This window comes from Alexandromys fortis, unplaced genomic scaffold (genome assembly GCF_014885135.2).
Source record: "Alexandromys fortis isolate MF-2015 unplaced genomic scaffold, M_Fortis_MF-2015_v1.1 scaffold_4, whole genome shotgun sequence".
NCBI classification, from domain to species: domain Eukaryota; kingdom Metazoa; phylum Chordata; class Mammalia; order Rodentia; family Cricetidae; genus Alexandromys; species Alexandromys fortis.
Window position 1 is genome coordinate 3,683,432 of NW_026067944.1, and position 8,688 is coordinate 3,692,119.

The window sequence follows — 8,688 nt, forward strand, 5'->3', positions numbered from 1 at the left end:
AAAAGATCAAGACAAAATAAATATACTGAATTGTTGGGAACTTCATGGATGTAAAATGAATGTATTTCTTTGGATTCTTCTATCAGTGCTATATGGTTTCCATTAGATGTAAGTCTCACTTTAAGGAATATACACCTTTCCAAACCTGATCCCCTCTTCTCTAATAGGTCAATGACTGGTTACCTCTTTCGTGGAGTCCAGGGAAGTTCATGAGAGTTCTCATAAACACACACACACACACACACACACACACTCATATCTGAATATGAATAAACAGAAAAAGGAACACCAATAATTATAATCAGGTTCCCAAAATAAGGTTCAGTAGAATTAGCATTTTTATGTTGCTTTTTATCATAATTAATTTTCGATTTTTTAAAGCTTTGTTTTTTTCATGCATACACATGTGTGTTTGTGTGTGTGTGTGTGTGTGATTACATATGTGAAGGCTCAAAGTTGCGAATCTCCCTTAATTTTTTTTTCATCTTATTCACTGTCTCACGCTGAAACCCAGATCTTGTCCACATGACCCTGCCTCCTTAGCCTGCTTGCTTAGAGGTCCCCATCTCCACCTTCAGAGACTGGATCATAGGAGAGACATAGCAGCCGCCTGATGCTTATGTGAGTTTGGGGAATCTTAACTCCTACCCTTCTGCTTAAGTGGCAAGTGTTTTAACTGTTGAGCCACTTCATCAGCACCCTTTATGTTGCTTAAATACACCAAGGTTTGTTAAATCGGATCATTTTCTGTTTTAATGGGCAACAGTTTCCTCGGTTTTCATACAAAATAAGGACAGTATCTATTGATTTTTTTAAAAAAGAACAGTATATACTACCACAATAAGAACCAGTTTCACAGAATTTCTGCAATTGGGAGGTCCTTACCTACTAACTCTGCTATACTAATGAAAACAGAATGAAAAGATAATTATGATGTATATGTATAAGTATATATTGTAAGGTATCACTTTGTCATTCTAGTTATTGACTGTGAATGCATTACCTTATTGTAGGGCAATGGGCAATTGATAAATGTTGATTTGATAGAGGTTCTATTGTTTTTATCACTTCTTCACGTCCTCAAGGAGGAGAGGCTATTAGGATTTTGAACAGAAGATGGGAAATAAAAATTTTAAAAATCCAAAGTCATGACTTGTAGTGTGCCCCTGGAAATCATATCAGTGGAATAACTGACTGCAGCTTTGATCAAGGAGATGCCTGACAGACAAACAGTTCAGCATGAAGAGAGGACCAGTCCCTTAGATTCTACCTACTCTTGCAGTACTATGAATTGTAGTTTGGTTATCATTGACTACACAGCTAATACGAACATATAACTGAACCCATACTATAATTCTCTTCCATGAATGAATGAAAACACCACTAAAGTTAACAACTGAACTGTCACTTAGAACTGCTGGGTGACCAGTTTCTTTAAGAGAGTGACACTGGGCATATCAACCACTCCGGTACAGGCCTCATGTTCATAAGTAGTTGACCACCATATAATGGAATTCACAAATATTATTGTGTTTTTTATTTGATTACAGTTGGGTGTTTACTTTTATCATTTTTGGGTATGTTTTATTTCATTTTTTTTTTGGTTCAGGGTAGCTGCGTTGTTGTATTTGGTTGTGGTTTTTTTTAATATTTTTATGGTTTATTTAACTTTATTTTATGTGCATTGGTGTGAAGGTGTCAGATCCCCTGCAACTGGATTTTCAGACAGTTGTGAGCTGCCATGTGGGTGCTGGGAATTGAACCCCGATCCTCTGGAAAAGCAGTCAGTGCTCTTAACCACTGAGCCATCTCTCCAGCCCCTGGTTGTGTTTTTTTTTTTTTTTTTAAGAATAAGTTAAAATTGGGTAGATAGGGAGGCTCTTGAAGGACTTGAGGCAGGTAATGAATATGATTAAAATACATTTAAATTTAAGCTTTGTTTTAAATAATAAAAATAAAGTAACAACAAAAACTACCCCATAGAGAAGTATGGTTGCGCATGCCAATATTTCCAAAATCCTGGGAGAATAAGGCAGGAGGCTTCCCATAAGGTGAGGCCAGCCTGGGCAAAGTAGTAGAACCCATTTCAGGAAAAAATAAAAACTTGCAACAGAAAGGTTACACAGTTATTGGAGTTGGTAGAAAGCACAAGTTATTTTTAAAGAATTCTCTTAACAAATAGTGTTCACTCACTTCCTCTATAGATGCAAATAAGGGATAGTAAAAGAATAGACTTTTCATGGCAAACATCATTTAGTTCCTACTTACCCAAACAAAATTAGATATCTAAGTACCAGTATCGATAATAAGATTAAAGGCTTCTTTGAGAGCAAGCTAGAAGAAGAGTATTTGAGGAATTGTTTGTATACACGAAGAGCTGGGTCGGGTGAGCTGCAACCAAGGTGTGAATAACAATCAGGAGAGATTCATGAGATCTGGAAAAATAGAGCAATGATGTGAAAGTAGAAGGGGAACTACCGGGGAGAGAGATCATCTGGAAACAGTAGGAGACAAGAGAAAAGAAGAGAATATGATCCCACCTTATGCAGGAATGAAAATCTCATAATGAAATCAGTTATTTTCTGTAAAATTAATATATGCCAAATGGTGAAATTTCAAATGAGAACTGAAAAGTGAGTAGAGTGAAACCTCTAACACTGACCCAAAATCCAAAATGCAGCTTTCTCTTGAAACTCAAAAAGTGTATTCCCCCCCCAAAAAAATTTTTAAAAAAAAGTGTAGTCCCAGAGTTATCTCACCATGCTTCAGTGGCTTAAGAGAATCATAAACTATTTTCAGTCAAGTGTGACAAAATGAGTAAATTAGATGATATTGGGTTTGGTAACATCACAATTTTATCAATAAAGTTATCGTAGCTCCTTTTGGAGACGACAATGATCCTCTTTCTTATCTGGAGCACATATGAGCAAACCCTGCTGTGACAGAAGCAGAAGTGACTGTTTACACTTGTCCTGTACAAAAGCCACTGACCCTGAAGGAATGTCTAGAGTCCAGGTTATCTTTAGATAAGCTAATGGGTCAGATGCTCACGGCGAGTGCACAACTGAAAGTGAACGGGGAGAGGAGTAATTCATGCACTCATGAAATTCCTGAAGTATTTGTTTTTATAGGGCAATCTAGCAGGGCTTGAGGGTTCACAGTGCTGCTAGAAATGCAATGTAGAATTACAAAAGCAGGAGGATGCTTTTCTATCCCTTTAAGTTTAGTAATCATCAACTGTGTTCTAAATTATGACCATTCAGGTAATACTTTTTTTAAAAGTGTGGATCTCTACTAATGGAACATTTCTCATTAGAGCTGAAGAACTGGTCAATTTCAATTAAAGTCAACTTTAATTAAATATTCTTTTAGTAGCTCCTGATAGGTCAACCCTGCTGCAATGGATAACCCCACTCTCAGGCATATATAGAAATACATTTACTAGACCTGGATGGAGGTGGGTGGTCCTTGGACTTCCCACAGGGCAGAGAACCCTGATTGCTTTTTGGGCTGACAAGGGAGGGGGACTTGATTGGGGGAGGGGGAGGGAAAGGGGAGGCGGCGGTGGGGAAGAGACAGAAATCTTTAAGAAAGAAAGAAAGAAAGAAAGAAAGAAAGAAAGAAAGAAAGGAAGGAAGGAAGGAAGGAAGGAAGGAAGGAAGGAAGGAAGGAAGGAAGGAAGAAAGAAAGGTTTATTTAAATAGAAGGTGGGAAAAAAGTTGAGTGAAGCAGGAAGGTGGGAGCGGATCTGGGAGGAATTAGCAGGAGGGGTGGAGTAAATATGATCAAAATACATGCATGAGATTTTCAATACAGCTGCAAAAATAAAATAAATAAAAACAATTATGGTACTGTTATGAATCCAGAATGAATCAACGTTTTTACTCTAATTCTCTTATTACTAAATTTAGTTTTAATATACATTAACACAATAAAAGTGAAAAATCAAAACAAGAAGGCAAAAGTTTACCTCTGCCTTAGCTGCCTAGTTTTATTAGGTACATAATTGACAAGTTCCTTCATTATGATCAAACCTCCCTTCAACTCCCTCTAGTGTCCTTTACCCCATCACACACACTCCCAACTTTATTTCCTCTTTATAATGTATTGCTTTGTTATTAATAATGCTCTGAATCCAGCCAGATTTTTCTCTGTATGGTTGTGAAGTCATCCACTGGAGCGTGAGCAACCTGTAAGTTGGCACATTCGCAAAGGAAATGGGATTCCTTCCCTCAGTAGCTATCAGCCGTCAGTAGCTCCTTCCCCTGGAGTGGGACATTTGAGTCTTTGCTTATCCATGCTGGAATCCTGATTGGCTTCCTATTGGACAAGTGACCACACCTGCTGTGGGTTTCTGCACGTATGGAACTCTCAAAGTAACAAAAAGGATATGGTTGTATATAAAGTATACAACAATCAAGTTCAAAGACACAAGTGATGAAAAACCTCTTTGTTGTTGTTTAAATGCTGTAAATAAACAGGAATCCCACAGAAACCGTTGTATTTGAATTATTCTGAGGGTGAACTGTGTAGTGTTTGAAAGAATTTATAAAAATGTAGCAATATGTTAACTACGTAATAAGAGAGGGCAGGAGACAGAGAGAGATTGCAAAGTTGGGATTGGAAGGGAGGGAGAAAGAGAGGATATAATCTTACTGGCAGAAAAATAAACTTAATTCTTTAGATATTATCTTATTCAAATGTCTCTACCTACTGTTTGGTTTTTACTTTAAGAGAGAGAATGAGTTTCAAAAGTTTTGTTGTTCCCACGGCCAGGTGTTCTTTCTACCTTTGAAACGCTGCTACTCTATTTTACAAATTGTTCTAATTTTAAACATTGCTCCCTGCCAGAATGTTGTATGATGTCTGCACTAATTTTCTAAATGTATGTAGTCTTTGTTTCTAAGAAAAGTAAAGTTAATTTTTAAATACCATTAAATATATAGAGCTAGTCTCTCTACTTTTAATCATTATTAACCCCAAGAGCAATTTCTATTATGTGCATTCCTTAAAAAATTAAATTAAAAATAAAAGTCAAATGGCTTCATACTCAAAGAAACTGGACTATACCAGGATCGATTACTTCTGAACTCTGCAGCTTTCCAATGCTATTTCCTCAGTCAGGAAAGCCGATTACTTTTATGCCTCCTTCCATTTTCCTTCACCCTTTCTCCACCTTGTTCTCCCTACTCCCTCTTCTTTCCCTTCATTTCTTTCTTCCTTCCTTTTTCACACTCTTCTTCTAGAAGGACAGTACAAAGTCATAATGAGTGAGCACCATCTTACTGGAGTTCCAAACTTACCAATAACTCAAAGTCCTATGGCTGTTTCTGTGGCCCTCTGAGTAGCAAGTCATCACCTCACAAAACACCAGATAAATAGGAAGCCCAAACAAAGCAAAATTAAGCCGAGCACCAGGTTGAGGGAAAGATAACCCAAACAAGAGACTATAAAACTTTAATGAATATTTGAAATCTCTGAGTCTTTTTGTAAGAAAAAAAATAGGAAAAGGGCAAATGGAAGTGTAATAGCTGAGGACCTAGGAAAGCATAAATTATGTATTTGCGATGTTTCCCGATAATCAATGTGTGCTCACAAATATCAAGCAACTAAAAAGTGATCATTCTGATGCTAACCATAATAGCAAACGAATTGGATCGTCTGGCTTGAACATAAAGTTCAAGGGAAATTTGTGGAGAAAATACAAAGGTATCTGTAGGAAACATCAATTTGCATATCCTTCTGGATGCGCACCTGTCACTTTGCTACAGTTACAAAATGGGTTTTAGTTAAGTAAACAGCTCACATGCCAGCCCATGTGTACATTACAGCACAGCAAAGTGGAAATGTTGGAAATAATAAGGAGCACGCTGTCAGAGAGGTGGATAGTCTGCCATCCACAGAAATGCTTTCAGAATAAAGCTGAACGAAAAAGAAGAAAAGAATAAAATTAAGTGCATCCCTATTGCCAAAATTTTTATACCAGAGAAGAAGTTACATAAGGGATTGATGCTATAGTATTTACTTACGAAGAGTAGATATAAAATAGAGTAGTTTTGATTTATAATAGCTTTAAAAACCATCAGCTGAATAAGAGTTCGTCGTGGATATTTTAGCCAAGTACTTTTCTAATGAGAGGAAATCATTTAACCTGATACTAAAATATCTGAAATAACATTTAAGATTTTAAATATTTATGAAGTTAAATAGTACAACAAAACATACACCAAGTTCTTACCAAACAAGCATAAGTATTGTGGCCTCAGGCTCATCTCCAGGGGGACTCATTACTATGAGACTGGAAAAGACTTCTGTGAAGCTGGAGGGATCACTCAGTGGGTGAAAGCACTTTTTATGCAAACATAAAGACTCAGCCCACATCCCCAGGACCCACAGAAAAAAGGTTGGGCATGACTGAACATACCTGTTACCTTAGCACTGGGGAGGACAGAGAAAAACAGACTGACAGAGATCTCCAACTGCATAGCAAACCAGCGATAGCTGAAGTTTTATGATCATTTTGGTTCACTCTGTGACCCTGTCTCAAAGACAATAAGGTGATAAAAGAAGAAACCTAATGTCTCTGGCCTCTTCAGGCATTCACGTTGGTATGCAGATACACATACACACACACACACACACACACACACACACACACACAGAGAGAGAGAGAGAGAGAGAGAGAGAGAGAGAGAGAGAGAGAGAGAGAACACATTCATCTGGTCACAAGTACCATATAGAGTCTGCTTTTAGAAAAGCATTTGAACACATCATTCCCTGTGGCAGGCGCTTGCTAACCATTTCAAAGAATTAGATGATGCTTAGCAGTCATAGAAATCTCCAGGAATAATTTATGTAGATATGATTGTTTGCAATTCCAAGAGTTCATTGGGATTATGCCCCAGTCTTTTCCAGCCACTCATCATCCTATCTACGTCAAATGCATTGTTTTGTCTAAAATACAACTTTTTTTCAAAAATACTTAGGGTTTTAATTTCCTACCTTTTCCCAATGTTAGTATAAATATTATTAGAAAAACAACACTATGGAGCTGGAGATACAGCTCGGTTGGTAAAGCATCTGTGGGACAGACATCAAGTGCTGGGTTTGTTTCCTAAGCCTTACCAGCTGTGTGGTGAAGCACACCTGTAACCACAGCACTGCAGAGATGAAGGCAGGGAAGTCAAATCAAGCTTCAGTTTTTTTTTTTTTAAAGATCTCTTTATTTTTGTTTTTTTGTTTCTCTATGAGTGTTTGTATGTATTTATATGTAGACATGCATGCCAAGTTTCTTAAGAACAAAGAGATCATAGGATTCCCTAAAACAGGAGTTATAGGAAGTTGTAAGTTGCCATGATGGGATTTTGGAATGGAACCTGATTTGTCTGCAAGAGAAGCAAGTGCTCTTGACTTCTGCGACATGTTTCTGACCCCACCCCCCGCAGCCAAACACACATACACACAATTTAAAGTTCTTTTTATTTTTGTAGTATTTATAATTGTATGCAGGTGTTTGTGTCCATGTGAGTATGTGCTGGGAGCTTAACTTGGGTTCTTTGAAAGAGCAGTAAGTCATCTTAAAAATGTAGTTATCTCTCCAGTCCCTAGAGGTCCTATTTTTAAGGAGCACAATTTTGTGTGCTTTCAATTAGTAGTTTGTCCAATAGAATAGATAATTTCTTTGTCCTTCATTCAAGTCTTCTAAAATCTAAATCTCTTTATCTTTCTACCTGTATTTACATTGTCTGCTTGCATGAATTAGCCAATATGACCAACTGACCACATTTCACTGTGTTTTTCTTACCCTGCCATTGTAAAATTTCTCTGTATTTGCAGTGTCTGTTTCCTTCATTCTACCAACCCAAACACCAGCCTTTCTTTCCACAACAAAATGAAGACATCTTAAACCAGACTCCTTCCTTCCTTAAGTGGAAAACTCCCAGCTGGCTAGTCCTTAAATTAACCCTAGAAGGTGTAACTCCATAAACTCTTTGCATACATATGTTTTATCTTCTTATCTAAAGGGTAAAATAAGCCAAAGTGTGAGCTATGACAAACTAGTATTACTGTATTTACTGAAGTTTTTTCTCAGAGCTTCCAGAGGAATCCTTGTTCTCTCCCTTCTTGTCTTCCAGTATCATGTGTTAGTTACTCAAACAGCACCCGGACATCATTAAGCACATAGGACACCTCTGGGCTTCAAAGAGAAAGAGGTGGACAATATTGTTTCTGGTTCTCCTTTCCACTGTGTTGCCTTTGTTATCAAGGTACTGGAAAAATGTGGTGAACAACACTGAGTTCACCGAGTAAATGAAAGCAGAGCATTCAAATGAAAGCAGAATACATGCATTTTCATATCGAGTAGTTTAACTTTCTTATTAAATGTTTTTATTGATTTTTACTGAGCTCTACATTTTTCTCTGTTTTCCTCCCTGCCTCTCCCCTCCTCACTTCAATCCTTCCCCAAGGTCTCCACGCTCCTAATTTACTTAGGAGATCTTGTCTTTTTCTATTTCCCATGTAGATTAGATCTATGTAAGTCTCTCTTAGTGTTCTCATTGTTGTCTAAGTTCTCTGGGATGGTGATTTGTAGGCTGCTTTTCTTTGCTTTATGTTTAAAAACCACCCATGAGTGAGTTACATGTGATAATTGTCTTTCTGTGTCTGGGTTACCTCACTCAAAATAAT